The sequence below is a fragment of the Podarcis filfolensis genome, assembly GCF_964270895.1.
Source record: "Podarcis filfolensis genome assembly, chromosome: 4".
NCBI classification, from domain to species: domain Eukaryota; kingdom Metazoa; phylum Chordata; class Lepidosauria; order Squamata; family Lacertidae; genus Podarcis; species Podarcis filfolensis.
Window position 1 is genome coordinate 7991571 of NC_139607.1, and position 27988 is coordinate 8019558.

Consider the following 27988-nt stretch of genomic DNA (forward strand, 5'->3'; position numbering starts at 1 on the left):
TTCTATGACTCCGGGGTTTGTGATAAAGTTCTTAATTAGCTGGAATTGATCACTTCCAGAGGGATAATAAGCATGTATAGTCCTCAAGTGTCCTTTGGATGGGAGGAGAACAAAGAGGTAACACTAGATTTGATCAGCATCAGGGGCTCTTTCCACAAAGCACTTCTTTTTTGGGGGGGGAAGGAGGGGTCGGGGCTAAAGGAGGAGCTTCACCAAACAGCAACTGGATGTAAAATAGTCAGTTGAAAGCAGTGACAAAGCAGACACATTGAGAGGGGATCTCGCAGATGCACAGATGCTAATCCATACACAGGGAAGCACATGGGGATTAATTCTGCTGCCAGTACAAATGGCTTCTGCAGAAAGGGACAGAGATACCTATTCAGGACCTGGGGTTAGGAATGCTTGTGGAATTAAGAGGTCAGTAAATTCTGATGCAGACTGACTTCATCCAAATTGACCTCATCCTTCTGGACTGCAGATTGGAATCTGCACATTCCTTGGATTGTATACTTCTCCAAATTTTGCAATATATTTCCTGGCTAATTTTCTTTAGGATAGAACACATTCTTAAATGCACACATTGGAATAAAAATCCTCTCTTTTATCTGCGATGAAATGTGTATTTAAATATGCATATAAACAGTTTGTGTGTGAGAGAGGGTGTGTGCAGATTAATGCAGAAACAGGATAGAATGGAGCTCCGAATGAACTTCTATGAAACTGAAGCAGGTCCAGAAGCAGCCTGAGCTCTTCATTCCTGGAGCTCCTGCAGGGTGCATATGTCACGTAACATCTGATCAGCACCTTCAGTGGAAGGCCCTTGGGACGTTGTTCCAAGGATTGGGGCTGTAGAACAACAATTTCTCCCTGTACTCCCATGGTAGCCGTCAGAGGGAGCTGTTGGCCATCCATCACACGAGATGTCCAGAGGGGGATACTGGAATAAACAATTCAGAAGGGGTCACGTGACCCAAGGGACAATGGGATCCTGCCTTTTAGAGGTGCTGCTGGCTTTGGGCTAGTTCATTAATCTGAGCAAGTTGTTAGCAGTGGTTAAACAGCGGCAGTTAGACCAATGTATAGGAAAACTCTGAAAATATATATATGTAGTTCAATAAAAGAGCTTCATGACCAACACAGTAAAATATTAATATTTAAAGCCATTGTATGCCTTTATCTCCTGCTGATAATGGTATTCTTTAAAAGAGCTGTAAGAGACATTATGAACAGATGGTAGCTGGTTTTGCTTTATCCTGCATCTCTTCAAATCTGCCACAGAACCTCACCATTCATTAATCTTCCATAGACTTCAGTAGTGCAGCAACTAAATCACACACACACACACACACAGAGAGAGAGAGAGAGAGCGCGCGCATAGTGCTGCTGTCAGGCTCAAAATTAAACCACAGTGCACCATGCCAAGTCTTTTCACCAAACTCCGCTATAAAACAGTTAGAAAAATAAACATTTCATTTGGCACTTGACCCAAGAGCATTCACTCTTGGAAGGGGAGGGCATCACACAGCTGATAATCAAAAGGCCAAATAAAAAAGCGGGGAGGACCATTGCTAAATTCTCCCTCAATTTCATTATAGAATGCTTGCCACAATAGTTAGTGTTCTTGTGCAAATCCAGTTTGATTTAATAGGCCTTGAGGAAGAGGCGTATTTGTTTTATGGGTCCTGTTTCTTTCCCCTCCCCATCTTTTTCCACCTCCATTCGAAGCAATAAGAGAGTTAAAAATTTACTTTCAGTATTTGCATTAAGGTATTAATGGAAATACATTTTGAGCAGGAGATTTTAATAACATAGTGGCTTTCAAAACATAGAACATTATATACAGAGGGATTGATCTCTATATTGTCACACAGAAAAATGTGCTCACAGTCTTCTACATTGGTTGTACTTGGACGTCAAGATGTTGTTTAACATTTTATTGTCATGGAATTGAGTCTAACCTATGCCTAGGTTTCCACAGGCCCCTGCTCCCTTCTTCTCCTCAAACTGTGAGGAGATTGGAAGCTTCCATTTCCAATTTAAATGAGCCACAAGCCCTGTTCAGCTGTTCCAAAAATGCATGAATGCGTAGAGTGTTTTGAGCATTGAGGAAAAAGAATCGAAGGGAATTTGTAAATGTGACTGACTGAACATGCTTAGATACCTCCCTGCAATAAGAAATGCTAAGCACACAGGGAGGCTTGCAAGAATGTTCAGGAGTGGCGCAGGCAGAACAGGGATATTAAAGGCACACCAAGCTCATACACTTTCTGCACACTTTATGCCATCCCATGTTCATTGAACATCTGTTGTTGTTTAGTCTTTGTGTCCGACTCTTCATGACCCCCTGGACCAGAGCACGCCAGGCACTCCTGTCATCCATTGCCTCCAGCGGTTTGGTCAAACTCATGCTGGTAGCTTCGAGAACACTGTCCAACCATCTTGTCCTCTGTCGTCCCCTTCTCCTTGTGTCCTCAATCTTTCCCAGCATCAGGGTCTTTTCCAGGGAGTCTTCTCTTCTCATGAGGTGGCCAAAGTATTGGAGCCTCAGCTTCACGATCTGTCTTTTCAGTGAGCACTCAGGGCTGATTTCCTTCAGAATGATAGGTTTGATCTTCTTGCAGTCCATGGGACTCTCAAGAGTCTCCTCCAGCACCATAATTCAAAAGCATCAATTCTTTGGCGATCAGCCTTCTTTATGGTCCAGCTCTCACTTCCATACATCACTACTGGGAAAACCATAGCTTTAACCATATGGACCTTTGTTGGCAAGATGATGTCTCTGCTTTTTAAGATGCTGTCTAGGTTTGTCATTGCTTTTCTCCCATCTAAACAGGACCAAAAGCACGATGGAACCTTAAACCGTGGTTAATCTTAACTATGGCTTGCTGAAGCTGGCTTGTTTGAAATAAAGCATAGTTCAGGTTAACCACGGTTTTCCAGGTTCAGAGGATACGACAAGGTATGGCTTCAGGGGGTGGGAAACAGAAGCAAAATTTATGAACTCCTTGCACAGAGGAGCTGCGGTTTGTGTGCCTGGGGGAAGAATGGTGTTATAGATTTGGGAGGGGGCTCCCTAAACCCTAGAAATTAATAAATACTAGAATTTTGATTATTTGGGATATGATGGAAGAATACAAGCTGCAGAGGAATTCCTGGGCTAGCCTATGCAAAAGCTAGGGCCATTAAGGAGCAATACGGGGCCATTGAGGGACATTGGCAATGCAAGAGAACTGTCTTTCCTCCTTGCCCTGAGGCTGGGTTTGGAAGGTTGCCAGGCTCACTGGGCGTGCAGCAGCAGGAAAAGAGAGTCTTTAACAAGGGTTGCTGGGAAGAAGAGGAAGGAATAAGGTCCGGGATCGATCTAGGGCAGGCTGGCTGAAGGCTGACTTGGACTCCTTGGCCGCATTGCTGTGGAGTATAAGCCCCTCTCGAAATTGCCATGCTGTAAAATCTGGACTTCCTCCATGCAGACTGAAGATGTAAATAGGTGAATAAGTCATATTTCTTAAAGCTGCAACAGTCTCCACTGTGTCTCAGTTCTCCAAAGGACCACAGACCCTGAGTGAGTGAGGGAGGCTGCTGCTGGGGGCAGGTCCAGTGCATATTTCTCTTCCATACATTAGTTCTAAGCAGAGTAACTAATTTCTGTATGGGACTCACATAGAAGTCTCCTGATTGTGAATACTCAGCAGTAGACACAGAATGTAAGTGTACTCTATTACATCAGCATTTAACATACATTTGCGATCAGATGTTCCTCAAATCCAAGAAACGGTATGCTACACTGATTTGAGAGTAGAAGGTTTCTTTCTTTCTTGTTTCTTTCTTTCCTTTGTTTTTCTGTGGGAAAAAAAGATTACATTTTTAGTTCACAAAGTTTTATTGACTAATCTCATCATTATCTTTCAAATGCAAATTTGAGGTTTTAATTTAGAAGTGGTGCTATCTTTTAATTGCATCAGTTTTAGTGGAGAATTAGTATTACTATGTAATCTCTATAATCTCTATAATTATGGAGATTTCTGCAGTGGGAATCATGAAGCTTCAGATATACTGTATCTGGGTTTCTCCATTTACTTCTACACTTAACTACTCCAGGTACTGGAGGTGATGTAACAGTGCGCGAAAAGAAGGGTCACTGGAAATTAACTGAGGGTTGCTAATATTTCAGAACAGCTTTTCAAATAATGATTAATTTAGGGTGATGTGCAATTCTACATTACAGGTTACAGAACATTTTCAATGCAGAGAGCATCATTCAAATGTCTAAAATCTCATTTTATTCTGTAGCTATTATTTGCTGATATACCTTTGTTGGTATATTCTTGGTACACATTTACACAAGGATTGCACCATGATGGCAGCAACACCTAAGATCTTGTCTGTGTGGATGAATCACTTCAGATCTTCCACTACAGACAGAATCTTCAGGTCACCCTCACGTTCATTTCATATATTCCACTGCTAGTAATGTGTGTAACATCCCTTGATTTCTCATCACAACTTGTTGATTCACAGCTGAATGTGTGAATCGACACCACAGATGAACATTGTGTTTGAGTTAAAGGGAGACAAGATGGAGGCTAGACATATATTCTGTGAATGGTTGTGGCTGTAATTCAGACAGGTTATTCTTGTCAATATGAGGTCATTATTGCTATTTTTTATTTATTAGTGTAATCATGCTAAAGTAATGTGAGCAAAGAGTCAGTTTATCATTGTCCATAACTGAGACTGGGCATTGGATCAGTGCATCTATTGCCACACTTGTTTGAGCTATAAAGGAAAAACAAAGTTCCGGGTCATCCACACTCTGAAAATGTGGTAGACCCTGCTCTGTATTTTCACACAGACATTAGCATGGGGAGGCATGCTTGGTAAATTCTCACCATTATCAACTCCCACCCGGAAACCCATGTCCCCACTGTAGAAGAACATGTGGATCCAGAATTGGCCTCCACAGTCACTTACGGACTCACTGTTAAAACCCTGTTTATGGAAGACGATCTTACTTGGCTACGAGTGATCGCCAAAGAAGAAGAGTATGGGTGATAACATCAAACCCTGTGGAACTGCACACCAGAGAACCCATGGGAATGTGCAATATCCCCAAAGGACTATCTTCTGGAGCAGCTGTCCAGACTTCAGCAGAACCACAAAGAATGCCTCCAGCTCTTGGGCTGGCTGGTCACTCCAGAAGGACACCATGGCCAATGGTGAGATGCCAAGGAGTATCAGCAAGATGCCAAATCTAGAAAATCTTTCTCATCCAACATTTTCTGGAGTGGTCAGCAAGTATAATAATCTTCATAATCTGTATAGACTGGACTATATAAATGCATCTTAAGAAGCTGTGATTAACTTGTTTCCTCTTTCCTCGAGCATCATGACTTTTTAAATTGTAAACCTGGGGGAAGGGACTTTCTTAGTACTGATTTATGCATACTACTCTGAGAATAGGCATTAAACGCCATAAATAAGCAAATAAATGTGGGTAAAAACATCACAACAGTCTGAATATACAATATTAACCCTGTGATGAGAAAATGACTTGGTAAACTACTGCAGGTGTGCATTCTAATGGACCTTCTCCATCTATCCGCTCCTCCCAGTAAAGCGGGAATTTTCTTAAATTCTTAAGTAAGTGAGTATTTTGCTACAATGGATTGACAGAGAGTGACAAAATAATGATGAAATTACTGCTTCTTGCTATTTTCGAACCAACATTAACAGAGTTCTTGCGCACTACACAGCTTAGGCAATTTCAGAACAGAGTAAGAAGGAGCAGCATCTTTTGTTTTATGTTTCCCAGCATATAGAGTGATGTGATTTCAATAGCTTTAAAATGATTTTTGCCTAAACTACCCATTCTGGAGAAATGTGTGTTTGCCACCAAAATGTGCATTCCCCCCCCCCCACCATGTTCATCTATACTCTACCAAGGAAATGTGGGTTGGTGTCACCTGTGCGTCTTTCTATAACGGATCATTTGGGTCTTTCTGGCATTATATTTTACACCTGCAGGGCAGCCTGCAAGTATTTGATAAGCATTCTGGTTTTGCAATCCGCATTGGTCTGCAAAGAATTATCTGGCCAACCACAGCTGGGGGAAGGGGCACAGTGGAAGAGGCTAGACGTTGCATGCAAAAGGCCCCCCCAATTCCAACCATGGCATCTTCAGCCTTATTATTATTATTATTATTATTATTATTATTATTATTATTATTATTATTTTATACCCCGCCCATCTGGCTGGGTTTCTCCAGCCACTCTGGGCAGCTTCCAACAAAATATTAAAATACAATAGTCCTTCAGATATTAAAAGCTTCCCTAAACAGGGCTGCCTTCGGATGTCTTCTAAAAGTCTGGTAGTTGTTTTTTCCTTTGACATCTGGTGGGAAGGAGTTCCACAGGGCAGGTGCCACTACCGAGAAGGCCCTCTGCCTGGTTCCCAGCAACTTTGCTTCTTGCAGGGAGGGAACCGCCAGAAGGCCCTCGGAGCTGGACCTCAGTCCAAAATGATGGAGGTGGAGACGCTCCTTCAGGTATACGGCACCAAGGCCATTTAGGCAGGGTTAGGAGAGAATCCTGCCTGAAATTAGGCCACTGCTAGTCAGTCTAGACAATGCTGGATAAGAAGGGCCAATGGTCTGCCTCAGTGTAACATTAGTTGGCTTAGGAAGTGGCAAATTGCCTGACCCTGATTTACAGTCCCCAGTTCAGTGGCTTCTTACAGATTTCCAAGTGCCGGCTGAAATTTAAACAATTAAAGGTTAATCAAAGACAAACTGTTTTGAAAAGAGATCATAGCGCGATAGTACATTTATCTACTAATTGTCTGAAGCTAAATTCACAGAAAGCTTTTTTGTTGTTGTTGCATTCTGTTATCTGACTGCGGGCAATGAATTTCTAGTTGTTTGTTCTGGTAATAATCAATTTACGCATCAGGTTGCTTAGATTAGGCATCATTAGAAAAGCCTGATAAACGTGCACGATAGCATTATAGCAGCATTTTATCTTTGCAGTAGGGTGTATGCTGAGGGTAGCTTTGTTTGCACGCCTACCACACTAAGAAGCAGGGGCACAGATGTGTATCCCAGGCAGAATTGTGCTCCAGAAAAAGAGATGGTCAGTAGAGATGGTCTCTTTGTCTGGAAAATGGTCTGGAAAGGAATTTTGCCACAGAAACTGACCCCGTCACTACCTGTGACATTTTATAATAGAATCAGTGCTAAGTGAAGGACTCACAGTGATGAAGCACATACACTCGAACACAGCATTACTTACAAACATCCTTCATACATGTTAAATGCAAAAAAAAGTTCGCTTTCTTTCTTTTCTCCCTGCAACTCGAATGAATGAAAATGTCAGCAATCTTCTTTCATGTGATTAAAATGTAGAAGGAGCGTTAGGCAGGCTGGATAAAAGTTCCCAAGGTGGCTGGGTCCAGTCCACAAGCTACCAGCCATCCTTGTTTTAAAGGTGTGCCGGTCAACTTTAAGGTGTTGTTGTTTAGTCGTTTAGTCTTGTCCGACTCTTCGTGACCCCATGGACCAGAGCACACCAGGCACTCCTGTCTTCTACTGCCTCCCGCTGTTTGGTCAAACTCATGCTGGTAGCTTCGAGAACACTGTCCAACCATCTCGTCCTCTGTCGTCCCCTCCTCCTTGTGCCCTCCATCTTTCCCAACATCAGGATCTTTTCCAGGAAGTCTTCTCTTCTCATGAGGTGGCCAAAGTATTGGAGCCTCAGCTACACGATCTGTCCTTCCAGTGACCACTCAGGGCTGATTTCCTTAAGAATGGATGCGTTTGATCTTCTTGCAGTCCATGGGACTCTCAACAGTCTCCTCCAGCACCATAATTCAAAAGCATCCATTCTTTGGCGATCAGCCTTCTTTATGGTCCAGCTCTCACTTCCATACATCACTACTGGGAAAACCATACAAAATTTCAGACTCAGGGGACAAAGACATTATTATTATTATTATTATTATTATTATTATTATTATTATTATTATTTATTACATACGCCTTTTCCCCTGAAAAGGTGGCTTACAGAAAAAAGAACCACTAAACACATAGAAAAAAGCATTTTTTAAAACCCCTGATAGAATTAAAATGATACACATATATAAAATACATTAAAACCATAATTACAATAAACAAGCATGGCACCAGCTCCTTCATTAAAAGCAGTCGGTTCCCAAAAGCCTGTTGGAACAAGAAGGTCTTCATTTGCAGGCAGGCAGGACAGCAAGGAGGGAGCCACTCTAGCTTCTCCAGGGAGGGAGTTCCCAAGTCTAGGACCAGTCTCTCAGTCTGGCCCTTTGGATTCTTCCTTGGGCCATTCATTCTCCTGAGCCACATCCCTCACCCGCCCAGATTTGCCTTGGTTGCTTTTGCCTGGCTGCAATGTGTTTGTAAACACTGATAAAGCCTCTTGCTTATCTGGGTGGAGAATGGAGAGGTTTGCTTGTGCGCATATGTAGAAATTTGCTTTCTGTGCAAAGGTTTTATTAATTGATTGATTGGATTGGATTTGTGTACCGCCCTTTCTCTTAAGCTCTTGGGGCAGTTCACAGCATAAAAATACACAATAAAACCACAAAGTACACAAGAACAAAGTAAGAGCCCCTCCTGCTCCCACAAACACATTTAAAAGGACAAAAGACTGTTAACCATGGGTAGCCAAACTAAGGCCCAGGGGCCAGATCTGGCCCAATCGCCTTCTCAATCTGGCCCTCAGATGGTCCAGGAATCAGCATGTTTTTACATGAGTAGAATGTGTCCTTTTATTAAAAATGCATCTCTGGGTTATTTGTGGGGCATAGGAATTTGTTCATTCCCCCCCCCAAAAAAAAATATAGACTGGCCCCCCACAAGGTCTGAGGGACAGTGGACCGGCCCCCTGCTGAAAAAGTTTGCTGACCCCTGCTGATAATCATACAAAGGCCTCCCGCCTAAAAGTGTAAAAGGAAGAGAGACAGATTCTCCTTGCCAGATATGAGATTTATATTTTGAGGCGTCTTGTCTTTGATGGTTAAAAGAATGGATATCGTTGAAAAATGGTTCTGAACTAGATCTTGAAGGACATGATAATAGATTTGGTTGGCACGCTTATTTGTGGTACGACAAGGTTAAAGTTCATAAAGCTTTTTTGAATCATGTCATAAGGAAGCCAGTGTATCAAGTATGGGACAAATATATATAAAAAATAGAGGCACACGAAGAAGGGCCTCAGAGGGTGGGTAGGCTCATATGTAGAGAAGTGTTCCTTAAGGTATTGTGGTTGAGCCATTTAAGGCTTTATAGGCATAGCTGTCAATGTCTCCCTTTTTTTAAGGGAAATTCCCTTATTCCGAATAGGATTTCCCTTTAAAAAAGGGGAAAGGTGACAGCTATGCTTATAGGTCAAAACCAGCACTTTGAATTGGGCCTGGAAACTAATTGGCAGCCAGCGCAGTTGGACCAGGATAAGTGTAAAATGCTCAAACTGTCTTGCCATGGCATAGGACTTTCCACTGGCATGGAACTTCTGGAAGGTTGCCCAGAAACAAATGTGGCCTCAGACTAAGAATGGTTCTCCACTCCTGATTTAAATGGGGCGGGTGGGAATTGTAACACAGGAATTTAAGGCAAAAAAAGGCGGAACCAGACATTACAAGTTATGACCCTGTGGCAGGCAAGCTGGCTATTTGTTTTGGTTCAGACTTAGAAGAACCCTTCAGGAGGCTCTTTGCCTCTTCTTGTTGCCTGCTCAGACCATATGCCTTGACAAAACTATAACTAAGAGTAATTTTGATTGGACTGAAGGCTAAGAGGCTAAGACGAAGTTTCCACTGCAAAGGGGGGTTTGCAAGGAAGGAAATGAATCGATATTCTCCCCACCGGATGCTTCTTCTTAGCCTTTCAGCTGCTCACACACACAAAACGACCTTTTTTTCCTGCTCACTTTAACAGAATTGCATTGCTCTTTCCAAAGATTTAACCACCACCCCGTGCTGCCTAAAATATGAGGTACAATGTTTCCTGTAATGTATGCACAGTGAGTCTATACAAATAATGGAAGTTTTGTCAGCTGATTGAATTAAGTAGCACTCTAAGAATACTTGAGTTATAGCATAGCTAATGAGTAGCTGGATATTCGACACATGAGAAGGGCACAGGGCAACAGCAGAAAGTGCTAGTCTGCTTATATATGTCACTCTGGCAGCTTAAAGATAGCATCTTTGCAGTTGGGGCGGGGGAAAAGTGCAGCATATGCTGTATTTATAGCAGATGCTACTATTTGGTAAAGGTATTTTTGCTACCAGGCACTCATACGGATGCACAGTTGCTATAAAGAAGCCACTGGACACCAGAACCCAAGTTCAATTAGCATTAAAGCTCTGGCTCCAAGGTGCCTCGTGGACAGATCAGTAGAAATATGTTCAGCAAAATCATTTTGAAACGAAGCAGTTTGGAGATGCTAAATGAATATAAAAGCTGAATTTTAAAGGCAGTGGGTTTCTTCCCCCCGCCATGCCCTCAGCCCAAATGACAGCCAAAGAAAATAATATCAAAGAAATTTTCAGGGAGAGCATCAGCAAGGAATTGCAGTCATCCAAAGATACAGAAGGAGAGAAATAGAATCCGTCAGTTGGCAAAGGGGCTAATGGTAAACAAGACCATTCTACATTCACACTAATTGCCAGAGAATGAGAGAGAGGGGGAATCAAACTGAAAGGTTGGGGGAGCTTGGGCAGGTATCACAAGCCATCAAGTCATTTTCAAACTGCATAATAATGGAACATAACACAGGCAAGTCACAAACCCTTCAAGTTTCTTTAGTCCAGGCAAAATATAACCTGCAGAAGGAAGTGCTGAGATAACAGGATGGTATCACAACATCACAGGTGGGTCGGAAAATCAAGAAACACAGAAAATACCCGTGTGCAAGTTCTGCACACAGGGATACCTCAGAATGGATAAGGCTGCAAAACTATCTTTGCAAAACTATCTTCCCCCACTCTCATCCACCATGGGTTTTGCTGTTGTCAGATTTATGTAACTTCAAAGTACCACACTAAACATGTACAGAGCATAAACATTTCATAATTGGTAAGCTACTCTGCTAAGTGACGCCATTGCGTTCTTTTGTGAACGCAATTGTGATCCTATGCTCTTTTATTCAATGTTAGTTGCTTACTATTGACCATCAATGGCTGATTGGCTACAAATTATGAATATAACATAAGAGCTCTGTTGGATCAGGACAGCATCTGGTCTGTTCTCACAGTAGCAAGTCTAGAAGCCGGACCTGAGCGCAACATCTATGCCCAGTAAGTACAAACATATAAATTTTGAAGGGCAAGGATTTCAGATCAAGGTGTACGTGTGTAAGAATCTTCCTGGTTAAAGGCACCAGTTTTATTTTTACATCAAATGTGGAGAAGGCAGTGAGGAAAGGTGGGCTGCAATGCTACAGTATGCCTTTTGCTTACCCACTGCTGCAAATATATGAACTGGTTTTCTTTGTGGTGCAGATCTGTGTTGAACCCATGCTTGTCGATGAGGTCTACAGCATACTTTGCTAGCTGTCATCACCACTGTATGCTCACCGAAACTCAAACACGTGGCCTGCTTGCTGCATCGCAATGCAGCAACTGGCAACCCATTCATAGGAATAGGCCCTGTGCATCTCTTCCCATCCAGAAGTCGCTTTGTAGTGAGAAAACACTCTTCTAAATCAACTCATCCAATGTCATCAGTTCATATTAGAAGCCAGGCTCAGTGCTAACATTTGCACTGTATGGAACTGCTGGCTATAAATCTGTTTTCAACCAGCTGAGCAGCATCTGTAAAATAAGTTGCAGTTAATGTGAAGGATCTTTGCTTACTCCCATTGTAATCTATTTATAATATCATGCTTTTATTAGTTTCCCTGCTGTCTAACAAACTCCAGGTGATACAAGACACTGCTGAGAAAATTCTGTCGCTGCATCTGACAGAACAAGCGCGAGACGTTTCTCCAGGGCTGGGTGGCTGGAGGATCTGTGCTTCCTGCTTACTGGACTTTTTAATTCCCCCAGCAAAGTTAATGGGTGTTAAATGTGTACACTGAGAGCAATTGAAAACTATTATACCTGTTAACGGTGAAATCCCCTTGTACTGTATGAACCACTTATCACAGCAGTTTGTGAGCGACAGCAATAAAGAAAAGGGGGTAACCTGGTTAACAATATATTTTGAAAAATACAACACTTTGTAACTTGCCTTCTAAAGAGCAATCCATTTGTAAGACAGAAACCCTTAAATTTACTATTTGAGGTAATATGGACAGAGAAAGTGGATAACAAGATTTAAGAGGGAACATTTCTGGAATGCTGTTATTCTGAGGGTGGCAGTACTGCTGAAATGCTTGTGTGCTTTCTTTCAGCCTTCTTTTCATTAAAATGTTCATTTGGCAATTTGCACACCCCTTTCCCTAAAGAAAGGAATATTAAAATAGTGATTGTTCCTACTGATGATATAGGATAAGCTCATTATATGTATGTCTGCAGTAAGAATTGCTAAGAAAAGAAAAACCAACCCAACAACCCTATTACAAAATTAAATAAACAAAAACTGTAGGTTTTGATAACCCCAGCAATTCTTTTATCAAGCAAAGTGGAATTACTTGGATTGTACTTTATGCATTTCTCAATATCCATTTAAGTACCCAGAATATGAACACTTGTTTGGGTTTTGAGAAACAAAATTAATCACTTAGGAATGAAAAAGAAATAACATTCTCTTTATTACATGTATTTACTTCCCCTTTGATGTTTGTGTCAGATTTGCTCATTTAAAAAAAATAATAATCCCACAACAGTCATTACAATTATTCAAGTTCAGACAGCAGATGAAATGAAACTAGATTCTTTCTTCTTTGAAGATCTGTTAGTTTTGTGTAGGTTTTTGAATAAATGTTCTAAAACACACTCTTTAGAAATAAAATACAGCAAAAAGAGGGCAAATCAACAACATGGGAATAGTCTTACATCAAAAAGTGAGGCAGCCACTCTTCTTTTGTATACTTTTTTCTCACCACAAGGTACTCTTTGTAGAACTCTCAAGAAGACTTTTTTATTTTTTAAAAAAATCTAATTATATTTTGATGATCCTAATGAGATGTGAATACAAGGGAAGTGATTACATCAAAGTGCAACAGCTTTTGGGGTACGTTTTGACACACGCAGCAAAGTAACATGGAGTTGGCAACGTCAACCCATTCACAACACTGGCAAGTTTACTGATGGCAATGACTGAAGCAGCGCTACAACTGGCAGGTGGATGCCAGCCAGCAGCCATTTTAAATTTCCCACAATGCCCCAGTGACGTTTTGTTTGTGTATTTAAGGCATTTATATACTGCTATGCATAATGTCAACCTTGAGGGTGCTTTACAATGCAAAATAAAAACCATAGCAATAGAATACATAATTGCTTAACTGAACCTTAAAAAAATATGCTGAGTATGAACCATGGGCACAGAGCTCCATAACAGGAACATATCCCCTCCAACATTTCTCCAATGAAAATAGGGACATCCCATTCCATAATAATAATTTTACTATTTATACCCCCCCACACACATCTTAGTGGGTTGCCCTAGCCACTTGGGGCAGCTTCCAACATATATATAAATATAATAAAATGTTAAACATTTAAAAAAACTTCCCTATACAAGATTACCTTCATACGGCTCGGGGGTTGAGTAACTCCATACCCTCTAACATGTCTCCAATTAAAATAGGGGCATCCTAAGGAAAAGTGGGACATTCCAGGATCAAAACAGAAACCGGAACAGCTTCTCTAAATCAGGGACATCCCTGAAAATAGGGGCACTTGGAGAGACTGGGAGCAGCCCTCTCCTTTGTTGCCACCTGCTTGATCTCTGGTGTGGTGACGGCGACATTGTGTGAAGCGACTCAATGGAAGATCTGAATATTTGTGCAGCTTAATATGCGGGAATGCAGCTCTTATGTTATCTAGATCTCAAGCCATGAGCCAGCATTTTGGATTAAGCTTGGATCAAGAAGTTCTTCGTCCAACAGTTACCAGTCAGATGCTTCTGGGAAGCCTCTAAGAAGGTTATGAAAGCAGCAACCCAGTGAAATGTTTGTCACATTGAGGGGGGCGGGCAAGGTAAGAAATTTGTGACACAGAAAGGATTGACTATGAGTTAAACTGGGATCTGGTATAGCAAGGGAAAGAGCTGCATTTTAAAAGGTCTTTAGAAGGTTGACATGTTTTATTGGTGGTCAGTAAGCATGGTCACACGTGCTTTAAATATGTTCCCTTTGCAACTTTGCACAGAAAAAAAAATCACCTTGAATAAATAGCATGAATGCCAAAGGGGTTCATTCTTTTCAATTAGAAAGCCCATGCAAAGGATCTGTATGAGCTGGAAAGAGATTGGCAGCTTATCTCAACTGACCTCTGTGACATGCACTCATGTTATGATGTTTAACATGCTCATCCTTCAGACCACAGCCAGCCATAACTCTCTGCTATAAAGCAGAACACATGCCAACTTTACTAGGCTTTTTGTACACATTCATGCTCTACTATCTGACTGTAAAAATTTTTAATTACTGATGTGTTGATGAGTTATACAAGTCGCCCAGTCAGCAAAACAAAACTTCTTTAATGAACTCTTTACAACGCATTTTCTGAACAAAATCAGCCTTTTGACAATAATGGCAAACATATATATGCAATAATGAACAGGCTGGTTCCACAAACATCTGAACATAGAAAAAGGATAAAATTCTTTGAATGAATTATTTAGCTCTAGTTATAAGCTCTGCATTATAATAACAGCAGCCTGATCTTCAAGGAATTGTGCATAGATTAAAAAATGGGCATGATTAGGAAAACCTTGTGTTTGAACCATGTAGCCCTTATTTTAAATATTTTATTGTTATTTTCCCTTGTTCCATCATTATTTCTTTTGCAGTTCTAAATCTAACCTATAGTATTTCACAGGTAAAAACAATCAGCATTCATAGCATACCCTTGTCTTGAATTGCGAGGTCACTAGTGTGAAGTAGGCAGGAAGTATTTCCTTATTAGCCTCCATTTTCTGGACTTGGGTGTGCATGTTACATAGTTCAAGACTGCAATTCTATACAAGGTTACTTTGAAGTTGAACAAGGCAAGAAACATACCTCAAAATAATCATCTGCCGCATCAGGCTGTTCATTTCTATAAAGCAAATAATTTAATTAGACAGTGCCTATATGATATTGAACGACAGAATAATTTGGCCACAATAAGAAAATTTTGTCCATGGTATGATTATTTTCCATCTAGTCATTTTGATACGTTGGCACCCTTTTGCAAAATTTCACAATTCCAAAATACAAAGCGCTTTTACTTTCACAAGATTGAATATACTGCCTTCGGCTGTATTTGAGGGTCGATTTCAAAAAATTCCACTGGAAAAAACAGTTATGTCCATGTGGAGATGGCAGTATTGAGTCAGTGGCTCATGTGCTTTTGGCTTGCACTCTTTATGAAGATTTGAGAAGTGAGGTCATTGTTGTTTAGTCGTTTAGTCGTGTCCGCCTCTTCATGACCCCCTGGACCAGAGCACGCCAGGCACTCCTGTCTTCCACTGCCTCCCGCAGTTTGGTCAGGCTCATGTTTGTAGCTTCGAGAACACTGTCCAACCATCTCGTCCTCTGTCGTCCCCTTCTCCTTGTGCCCTCCATCTTTCCCAATATCAGGGTCTTTTCCAGGTTATTACCCCTCCATGATTGTCCATGCCAGGTCACGCGACCATTGCTACTGTGCCCTTTCTTCTAGCAGATCAAGATAAACAGGTGACAGCAAAAACTGCAAAAAAATTAGCAGGGCCAATTAGAATAAGATCTATTATTTGATTATTTATGTAAACCTCCAAAATGTATTTTGTATTGTTAAGTTTTTACCTCTATCTTCAGTACATTTTATTTTATTGCTATGGCTAGTGGCTTCTTCAGCTGCTCATTTCTGAATTCTATAGTATGGAAATAATTCAATCCTAGTCTAGTAAGGGGTGTTGGGGAGGGGTAGTACATGTCCTGCTCCTTCTGGGGTAGTTTTCCACCTGAACTCAGCTCTCAACTGTGGCTCCAAGAAGCTGTCAGCATGCGACAGTGGCAACACTCTGGGAACAGCTTCAACTGACTGGCTCAACCAAGTGAGGGTAGCTGATGGGTCTCAAACCTGCAGTGAGTTAGGGGCTTCTCCTGCCTATCCAGCGGATTCAGCAGATGAGACTTAATAGCATGTCCAACGCTCAAGAAGGCGGTTTCTGTACATCTGTAGAGGGAAGTGAGGGGCAGATGGGGCTCGTCCACCTGGGAAGGTGGCCATCCAGGAGAAGGAAAACTCTGGTTCTAAACCTCCTCTGCATTGTGGGCTATCTTCAGGAGAGGAAAAGGCTAAGGAGTAAACCCAGAGTGGAGTCCCTAAGCTGCTGGATGGCACCTTGTACACTTCCTTCTAGCCACTCCTGCAGTCAAGTTGGTGGCAAACGTATTGCTCTGCTTTCCTTTGGACCACATCAGCGAGGCCCAGAGGAAGGTCTTGTTGTCTGGGCTACCCACAACCTCCGCACATATTGCCCAGGCCTGTACCATAGGAAAGTACAGTGACCATGACTTCATCACCCAGAGACACACTGCGTTGTCTCTTGAGACAGATGGATGCTAATGATAAGTCTAGTCATGGTCAAAGCATATATTATGTGTGCCACTGGGATTTTAATTAAAACAGCCTCTCTGTGGCAACTGATCACTATCAGCCCTCCCCAATGCCCACCATAATGGCTTGGAAACATTCACCAGGTGTATCAGACCTCTCACACTTTGAGCCTCTGTTTCCTGTTTGCTTGTGGCCACAGCAAAGTGCTTGAGGTGACTCTCAGTGCGATCAGATTATATTACAGTGGTACCTCAGGTTACATACGCTTCAGGTTAGAGACTCCGCTAACCCAGAAATAGTACCTCGGGTTAAGAACTTTGCTTCAGGGTGAGAACAGAAATCATGCTCCGGCAGTGCAGCGGCAGCAGGAGGCCCCATTAGCTAAAGTGGTGCTTCAGGTTAAGAACAGTTTCAGGTTAAGCACGGACCTCCAGAATGAATTAAGTACTTAACCTGAGGTACCACTGTATAGCAGATATGGGAATATCATAAGGGTGCCTTATCAGAGAAACTTGAGCACTTGACATTTGGGTCAGTTTCCTGAGTTGCAGCTTCATTTGATCATCGCCCAAACACACATGCTCTCCACTGTGAGGTTAACAGGAGCTCCCAGGGCAGGTGGAAACAGTATGGGGAAAAGGATTAAACTCCACTTCCTAACCGCTTTTCCAAATAAATCTTGAGTTTCCACATGGGCCCAGCCGCCTTGACGGTAAACATGAAAACATTGGGAAATCTGATCACAGGTCTCTGGCATCTCATCTGGCTTGGCCCTCAGTCTCGCTTTTGCAGGAGTGTGAACTGCACATTAGGTCTTGTCTCGGCCTGGCTGAGTTCTTGACCCCCAACTCCCTTCCCTTGTATTGCATAACTTCTTGATCCCCAACTCCCACCTTGATGAAAGATACTGAGAGCAATTTCCAGTGAATGCTTTTAACGACCATTTCAGGTTCATTTGTCTTTGTTATTTAAACATGTGTTTCAGAGAAACATGGCATGTCTCACCTTGCATCAGGTTTCACATTTGTAGGAGGAAGGAGTGACTTGCAAGGTTATTTAAAGCCTTGTTTGGGTGTCACCCCCTCATGTGATTAACTTTGGCTGAGGAGGAGGATGGGCCACACCCACTAATCTCGACATTTGATGGTTGATAGACACCGGCCGTGGCAACTGTGAAATGAATAACTGCGGGGATGTGATTGCTTCAAAGCGTTTTAGATGTTCAGGATGCTTTCTAATGGTTTAAAAATGCTTCTTACATGCTTAAAATATGATTTTAATTTCAAATTGTAACAGTTTTAACATTTTGATGTTTGCCACCCTGGGCTCCTTTGTGAGGAAGAGTGGAGTTCAATAAATTCAATAAAATGAGCAAACAAACAAAAGCACCATTTCCTTTGTATGTGTTGTACAAAAGTCCTGGTGTAGGAAAGAGATGAGTTCATTTGTTTGTTTTAAAGTGCGGCTCCACCAACTTAAAAAGGTTTTGGAATTCCTATAGAGCTGCTAAAGCTTATTGTTGGAACTGCAGTCCAGCCCCTCTGAATGAATCTCCCATTTCTCTTATTTATTTCTACAGTCTGAAATTTGTCACCTGACAATACATCATCAGAAAGCACAGTATTGATCCTGAGAGAGCCATCCTGCTGAATGTAACATTAGAGTCTTACATGCCTGTGCTTTCCCTTTCTTCTACACCCTGAGCTCATTGGCAGGTGAAATATTTACTGCCTGATGTGCATAAACTCAGATTGGCAATGCACATTCTTACAGTACCGTCTTCACAGTGTGGGAAATGATTAATTTATCCGAGTGCTCATTTCAGTTTCTCCAGTCATGTCTCAAGATTTGGTAGGAAATCTCTGTATCTTTTGTCTGCCTTTACAAAGACTCGGCAGAGATTTAACTTGACAACAACACTCCAAATTGATATTCTCTATGCAAAATCTGTCAATACAAAAACAACACAATTTTTATACAGCGAGAAGCAAAACAGAATAAGTTAGCAGAGCAATCCAGCTCCTCATAAAATATACTTCAATATTTCTCTGAGGTATTTAGATGGGGATGAATTGAAGCAACAGTTCACATGGTATTTTGCATATCATAACCTTATCTTATGCTAAGCTTAGGAAATGAGGAGTTGGCATGTACCTGGATGCTTATTATTTGAGGCCTGCAAAGTCAAGTGGTAGATTGCATGTATGAATTAGCCATTTCAGATCCAACGTCGCAGACAGACTTGTTACATCAGAGCAGATGCAATTGTTTTCAGAGGATGGAGTTCACACATTCAGATGATAGGCATTGAATGATAATTACCAAGTAATGTATGTGCATGCATGGATTTGCCCTATTTAGCTGATACCATATTGAGTTTCCATACCCAATAGTCTGTAGGATTACTTGTGACTTTATTTATATAGCTTTTATTTATTTATTTGGCCAAGGCCTAACATAGGCCAAAGTAACTAGAGGATGAAAAGACAAGAACTATGAGCCCTACCAGGCTTTTACATGCTTAGAATTTAAGTTAAACCTTGACTTTCTCACAAGTTTGATACTGTGCTGTGTTGACTTATATCAGCTACATGTAAAATATGGATGGACCTAAGGAGAAATTCACCAAAGTAAATCCAGATCAAATGCCCCCAACTCTCCTTTGCAATGCCATCTACGTGATATGAGTTCAGGTTCAAGTTAAATGTTATGTTTCCTCCATATTATGTCTCATATTTCTAAGCTGCTTATATGTCTGCGTATGTGGGTCAGCCATGTCAGGTGGGTCTGACCAATAGGAGCAATCCAATACACAAGAAGCTGGCGTAAAGCAAGCCACGTATAAATTAAGCCGGTACAAAATACATGAGATCCAAACTCCATTCAGAAGCAGGTCTGCTGCTGGCCGAGCAGGCCTAAGTCTGGCAAAGAGAAAGCAGGCCTTTAAAACAGTGTTTGGGTTACACCACCCTTTCTTCTGGCTTTACACTGGGTTGGTTGCCAGGTCCTGTGACTGAGCTGAGCAGGCTTAGAATCATAGAATTGTAGAGTTGGAAGAGACCCCAAGAGTCAGATGGCCATCCAATCTTTGCTTAAAAACCTTAAAGGAAGGAGAGTTCACCACCTCTAATGGGAGTCTGCTCCACTGTCAAACAGCTCTTACTGTCCGAAAGCTCTTCTTTTCTTGTAACTTGAATCCATGGGTTCAGGTCCTAGCCTCTGGAGCAGGAGAAAACAAGCTTGCTCCATTCGCCATGTAACAGCCCTTTAGATATTTGAAGGTGGCTATCATATCTCCTCTCTGTCTCCTCTTTTCCAGGCTAAGCATACCCAGTGCCTTCAAGTGTTCCTCATAAGTTCCAGACCCTTGATCAGCTTGGTCACCCTCCCCTGCATACACTCCAGCTTGTCAACATCCTTCTTAAATTGTGGCATCCAGACACACTATTCCAGGTGTGGTTTGACCAAGTCAGTCAGAACACTATACTTGATGCAGCCTAGAGAATAGCAGCTCTAGGATCCAGACTAAGTCTCCCCACTCTGGTCCCACCCCCAGGATGTTCCTCGGAGGTGGGAGCTTACATTGCTTAAGATCTGCCAGACTTGGTTTAGCTGGCTGCGTCCCGGATAAACCGAGTTGGAGGTGCTCTGCTGGCATATCTTCAGCTGAGCCAAGGATGGGGGAGTTAAGATAGCATAGCCCAGCTGCAGCAGAAACCTTTCTGCTCAGCCAGAGATTTGCTGGATCCTAGTCTCACTCATCTCAGCAGATCCAGCTATAGGATTGCTCCCTATGTTTGCAAGGGATGGTGGATCTGTTTGGCATTGTTCAGAATGTAGTAATCCACTTAGATTTTCATTTTATGTGTGTTTTTAGCAATCTAGGGGCAACAATGAGGACATTCTCTAGATCAGGCCTTAGAAAAAGTTAATACAAAATAATTGGGGCAATAATGGGGCAATTCAGGGCTATTTTTTTCATATTGCAGGACAGCAAATAGTGGTGAGAGCCACCTCTCTGTGAGAAAGAAAGCAGGTTTGAGGTTATTGGAGAGAGGATGATCATTTACCAAATTGTGCATGAAAAGGCCCCATAATGCCTGGGCAGAAAAACCTTTTTTTACTTGGGAAAGGGAGTAGTAGTATCAGGGAAGATAAACTCACAAAGCATAATTGTTGAGTTTATTCAAGCGTTTGAGATACACATTTGGAAATTCCTCTGTATATCTGGTGCAGTCGGGAGGGGTTTGTGCAACAGGCATAACAGGAAGCCACAGACGAAAATGTTTTATTGCAGAGCTGTGTATAGGCTACTTGATGTTGTAAATGGACTAGCCTGGATTACAGAGCAGTCATAATTTGTATTTGAGCTTTCAAAATTAGTGTTATATAAAAAAGCTGCCTAGCATTGTTCCTATGCATCTCATGAGAGGCAGCTTGATTGAAGCTTTAATAAAATTAACACTACTTTCTTGACTTACTTTCCTCTTTTCTTCTTAATCTTCTCTTCAAGATTAAACTCATCAGCACTTGACAAAAACTGCAAATAACAGCCAGATGCAGGAGTTGGCTTTATCTTTTTATGCAAGTATGTGGTGCTAATTAGTGCAAATTGATTAAACTTTAATTGCCTGATCCATGGCTAATTAATATTTATAAGATGAATGAGTAAGAAAACCAGACATTTATTAAAACACTTTAATGATTTTTCATATGTTTTGACAAAGCAAAGCAAATAGATGTTAAGAGTCAAAGGGAGCCAGACATGATGACTTCACTGTACCTCTGCTCTGTTTTCCCCATCTTAGAAGTCACTTTGGGGGGGTCGTTTTTCTTCCCACCATCACCCTGCTCATCATTCTCTACCTGCCAACAAGCCCTATTATGGGCCTGTCACATGTTAAATTGTACAGTGAAACCTGCTATAATATGTACGCATTAATATGTACATATGTAATCTAACCCATGATTGCATCGCATGAAACCTTATTGTAAGTCACCCAGAGAACCTGTATAATTGGGCGGCGTATAAATATTGTAAATACATGAATAAAATATTGCTATCGACAGTAGTGGGGCAGAGTTGTCCCCTACACCAGCATCACCGATGCTTACCTGGATGGGCCTGGGGCCAAGTTGGGGCTGCATTTGTCCGCATGGTGCACCCCATGACACAAGCTCACCATCCCAGCCCCACCCAGGTGTCACCAGGGGTGAGAGGGTGACATTGTGCCATCTCATGCGCTGCTAGCGGCTGTCGAGGATCCAAATATTTGTCCCATTTTCGCCATATACATGCTTTCACCCCAAGATGTTATTAGAACTAGTAAATGGCAGAATTTAGAAAACACAACTAGTCTGTGTTACCAATCATTTAAAATAAAAATGGTTGAGAAGGTCTTTGAACCTCAGTTGTTTCCATTCAATCCCAAACATGCGCTCATGCGTGCACCCCCCCCCCGTGTTTTAAAATCATTTCTTTGCAGGAGAAATTTCAACAAATTGCTTTCAGCCTCATCCTATTACACCAAATGATAAAATGATACTTGTTAACATCATTAGCAGTGAAATCCTATGCATATTTTCAACTGTGTTTAATGGGGTTTACTCCCAGGACAGTGGGAGCTAAGGGCTGCACATGCACCTGGGAGCAAATCTTGATGGTGATCTGCAGAAAACCTGAATAGCTGTTTGCTCCAAATCAGCTTTAAAGAGCAGGTTTCATGGGGAAAGGGTGCAAGGACACAGCTTTAACACGTGGACCTGTGTTTGGAAAGAGCAGAGCTAATATTAACTGTGGATAAGCCGTTACTGAACTTAGTGAGACATCTCTAAACAAAGATGCATAGGATCAAGGTGCATGTTTTCTAAAACTTTCTAAATTGAGCTAGATAGAATCTAACTTGTTGACTCTGTTGAGATGACAAGAGCTATGACAAAGTGTCATAAAGGCATAGATTTCGGCAAATTTTATATGCATACACACACACTTAAAATGTAAGGTGACAAAGAGATGTCATATGTGAGAAGAGATTGCTTTACCGTTTTAGTTTTAAAAACATAACTAAGGCCAAAAATATACACTGCACAATCTTCGTGAATTTCTGAAGCCTGAGCATCATGTCTCCAGTGTAAAACAGCCTTTGGACGGACTGGGTCGGTTGCAAGGAAGTGGCGGTGGCCTGGTGCTTTTTCTTAACCCTTCTCCATCCACCACTTTCCCCCCAGTTCCAGATGCATGGTAGCCATGGGAACATGCCTCAGATATCCTAGTGCAAGAGCAGGAAGGCAGCTAGGAAGACTTGCAGCAGCTCAGAAAACTGGTGAATTGGCCAAGGCTCCTGCCACCTCCTCTTGCCTTCTGCTCCTCCTCTGCAAATCTCCCCCCTCCCAAAGAGTTTAGTTTAACTCTGGATCAGTTTAACCAAAAATCAGTTCAAACAGAAATCATTTTAAAAGCTGCTCTATGAACAATGCAAACTTACTAAGAAGTCTCTGTTAAGGCTTCTCTTTGAAATGAAGCTCAGAAAAAAAGGGATCGCTGACTGTTTCCAGGAGAGGAAATGCCCGTTTGAATTGTTTGCAGGAGGTCTTTATAAGAATAATTTCTCATTTGTTGGAAATAACATATGCCATCTCTGACATATAGTCAAACGCTAGCATCTGCATGACCTACCCAGTCTTATCTATAGATTTATATAGCCAGGGACTAACCATGCCCATTCGATTTTCACAAGTTTTTCACAAAGTTTCTGATATGGCATTCTGTGTCACCCATCTTCACTCTGTGACTCCCCAAATGTCATTCCCTGGAGACTGATTCTGCAACTGAAAAGTTACACAAGTCCTCCAAACAGAGCAGAACATGAATGATTCAATAAAGTTGTGGCCTAAATTCTGCCAAAAACCAAAACTAAAATTTGAGTCAAATTTGTGTTTATTTAGGGGGGAGGTCTCTGGGTCTGAACACACAATAAGACATTTCTCTATACGACTGTGCCTAATTTGTATATTTACTTACTTTATTCAGCCACTTGCTGTTTTCTCATTAGCAACTTTTCTCCTAGATTGGAAGTATAGTAACCCAAAATGGGACAGTTATAAACCATTCTAAATAAAATGGGCGTTTTGCCTATAGCAAGGTTCCAGTTTTAAAACTGCAATAATTGCAGCATTGCAGCTTTAGTTAGGTGAATTGCAAAGTTCACAGTAGTCAATGAAACTTGCCTCAAGAATAAAGGAATTAATATTACATTTCACTTTTGTACATGTATCTACAAAGCTTGGGTCGCCTGATCTTCTGAAACCTGTTTGGGCATGCTTAGAATCATTTAGAATCATTTAGAATGCCGTATTCCAAGATGGAGAGGAACATTTTGGAACCCAAATTCATATTCTAAACCAGGTGATGACAGACTACAATGACATCACTAGTCAAAGCTAATATGAGTACCAGAATTCTCTTTTGATGCATTTTTTTAAATTTCATACTTGCAAGTGCTTAATGCAAGAATGCTATGTTGCACAAGAAAATCAATCACAATGTTAAACAAATCTGCTGATGAAACAATAAAAACACAAGGACTAAAATATTTACAATAGGGGGGAGATGTGTATGGTAGACAAAACAATATACCCCTTAATTCTCCCCCAGCCCCAAACACACACCTTTTAAAGAAATGGAATAATAAATTATAGAACACACTTCCACTCTCTGAGAACCAGCTATCACTTTGGATATGCTTGTTCTATTCATTTTATTTTCCCTCGATGTAACAATTAAATGGATCTATGGAGAACTGTATGGGACCCTCGAGGTCATAGTGGGTATGTTTCTCCAGTTTGCCCATGCTGTGCTAGAAAAAACTGTTCTCAAAGCCAGCAGCAGTAGCAAAAAGAAAAATGCATTAAAGAGGATGGGGTGGGGGGAGAGAGTCTAGAGCGCCTGTGAATTTATGAGAAGTGTATCACAAAGACAAATATTTCAGCCCTGCAATTCCATTCGGCCTTTTCAGCCGTGTGTCCATAGCAAGTCAACGGCTAAATTGAAAAATCAATTCCAATTTAAATTATTGGAATAAAGAACACCAGGAGTCAGAGATAAAATGGCTTTGTTCTCTGAGATCCTTTTTAATTGGAAAGTTATTTCTTCAGGGTATTCTAATGGTTCTGAGGGAAGGCTGCAAAATAAAGTTGATCAGCTGGGGGAAGGTTAATAGCTAATGTGCATTTCTAGCTACTCAGTGGGCTCCGGTCTTTATGACAGCCCCCATGATAATGTGTAAAGACCCACAATACTAAATCATCTTGATACATGCAAGTTACAATATATTTTCCTCTATCTTCCAAGAAATCATTTAAGGACATAATCTTGGCATCTTCATATTACCTTGGCAGGCGCTACAGAAGAGTACGTTGCCGGGACTATGATTTCACAGAGGTCATCTGCCTAAAATACTGAAGGCTTTGAGCTAAAGGGAACATTTGAAATTAACATGAGAGTCTTGTGTGTGTGTGTGTGTAAAGGGTGTGTGTAAAGGGTGTGTGTGTGTGTGTGTGTGTGTGTGTGTGTGTGTGTAAAAGGGGGGACGGACCTGTATATACCACACAAGTTGAGGGAAATTTTTCTTTTAATTGCAAGTGAAACCAGCAATGTTATTGCCAAGGAAGAACATAACTCTGAAGCCAGTTCTAGAAAGGATGTTATTTATCTTTACAAAGAGTTATTGGGCAAGGAAGTAATCACATAGGCACCATTTAGGAAAGGAAGACAGTTGTCCTTTCCCACTTTCAGAACAAACACAATTATTCCCTCTGGCTCTCAGGACTCTCTGCAGGCCACACCCCTTACCAGCCCTGCTCTGGCTTCCCTTGAGTGCTGTTGCTGAGGAAAAATGTCCATTCTGTAGAGAGGAAATGTCCATTTGCAGGTGTGGTTTAAATCCAAACCACACCTGCAAATGGACTTGAAAGAGTCTTACAGCAAGTTCCTTTGAAGACACAAGTTTCAGGCCAATCTGCTGACCAGTGGTCATAATGAGTCCCTTTGAAGTTGACACCCCTCAAAGGAGACAGACCCTTCACCCCCATATTAAACTTTTCCCCCTCCCTGTCACCTTTGCTCAGTCAAAAAGCTATGCCACACACAGGATGGGTGAGGGAGGCACTGGACAGACTAAGGCTCACTGGTTGTTCCTGGCCCTATCATTTGAGAAAAGCTGGTTTAGATGAAAAGAAAAGGAAGTTGTGTTGGGCCATAAGAAAAAACTAACGTCCGTATAAGATAACTAAAATATCACAGAAGAGGGTGCAAGCTTCCAAGTTCTCCAGAACCCTTCCATCAGACGGGCTTATAGATGCAGACTTTGTTTGGCTGTATATACTGTTTATACAGAATGTAGTAGGTTATTATTTATGTATTAGCATAAATAATAACCATACTATATATATCTTGCCATATATTGTACGATGTTTCGTCTCTTTCCTTCCCCATTTATCTTGTACAGTTGAAAACTTTAAAATATTAATAATAGGAAAAAGAGATGTGAGGCAGAATGCAACAGACACAGAACATGTAGTAGGCATTCAAATGAGGCTTTTTAAAGGGCCATACAAATATCAGGTTGCACCAAGGCCTACTGGGAATGTCTGCTTCCTCATGTCTAGAATTACTGAAACCAGCTGCTAACCAAGTCTATCCATATGCACAACATGCAGTAGGTGGAAAACAGGACTAGTGACCAAGTCTGAATCAGTCCCAATGCTGCGAAGTGACACCAGTGTGGACAGCTCAGGAAGCAGTCCCTTGGGGCTTATCCCTTCCCTGTCCATGAAACTATCCATAGTGTGCTTTCGGCAAGTGGAAATAGGATGCAGAAATTCGATTCAGGTCTCAGTGGAAGCCAAATCTATCCAATTTATAGTCTGCAAAACAATATGAGAACTGAAACACAGCCATTTTTCAAAATCCACACTTGATCTGAACATTCCCATGCAGTTCGCCAACCAAAAGTGTGTCTATTAGGGGATAGTGTGTGTAAAAAGGAATACATTGCTAAAAACAACAACAACAACAACAACAACAAAGTATTATATTGGGGAAAATGCTAGCAAAAATGTGTTCATTAGTCAAAACTGCATATAAAATTGTTTTGGGGAGAAATTTGCACTAAAAAGTTGCTGAAATTTCATGAGATTTTTTTTTTAAATCACAAAATGTAGATAACAGACTAATCTAGGAAAAATAAGAAACTGAGAGAAGTGAAACTGACAGCTGCTTCTATCCCTGGGCAGAACACAGAGCTCTGTGCTGATGGAGTAGCGCTAGCATCATTCTGTGGGCAGAGGCTGGTGGACCTCTTCTGTGCTGCGTATTCCTCTGGCCCATCCAACCTCTCCTAAGTCCTGGGTCAAGGGTTTGAACTGTGTCCTTAGTCATAACCAACCTACTTCCTCTGATTTCAGTGATTCTGTTCTAAGTATGAATTGAATCAGATACAACCTACCGCGTTTTTTTCCTCCCAGACGAACCTAGTAAGAATAAGAGGAGGGCAACCAAGATGATCAAGGGTCTGGAAACTAAGCCTTATGAGGAGCGCTTGAAGGAGCTGGGTATGTTTAGCCTGGAAAAGAGGCGACTGAGAGGAGATGTGACAGCCACCTTCAAATATCTCAAGGGCTGTCATATATGGAGGAGGGAGCAAGCTTGTTTTCTCCTGCTCTGGAGGGTAGAACTTGAACCAATGGCTTCAAGTTGCAAGAAAGGAGATTCCGACTAAACATTCAGAAAAAACTTTCTGACAGTTAAGAGCTGTTCAGCAGTGGAACAGACTCCCATGAGAGGTGGTGGACTCTCCTTCCTTGGAGGTTTTTAAACAGAGGATGGATGGCCATCTGTCATGGATTCTTCAGCTGAGATTCCTGCATGCAGGGTATTGGACTAAATGACCCACAGGGACCCTTCCAACTCTAAGATTCTATGACCTTACTGGGTGTCCTCTTCCTCATTAAAATCATCTTACCTCCCCAACTGTTGAAATCTGAAATGATGATGGAGGAATATAGAAGCAAGCTGTGTGCAGACATGGAAGGAAACACGTTTCAGAATATGCAAGAGATCATAGTTGCTCTTTAAGTCCATTGCTTTCAGTGGGACATGAGTTGTGCTTCGTAATGGGACTTGTTGCACTTAGCATTTTATGGAATGTACCCATGAGATTTAAATACTACAAAAGAGGGTGTATGTGTAAATCTTATTCCGTATGAATA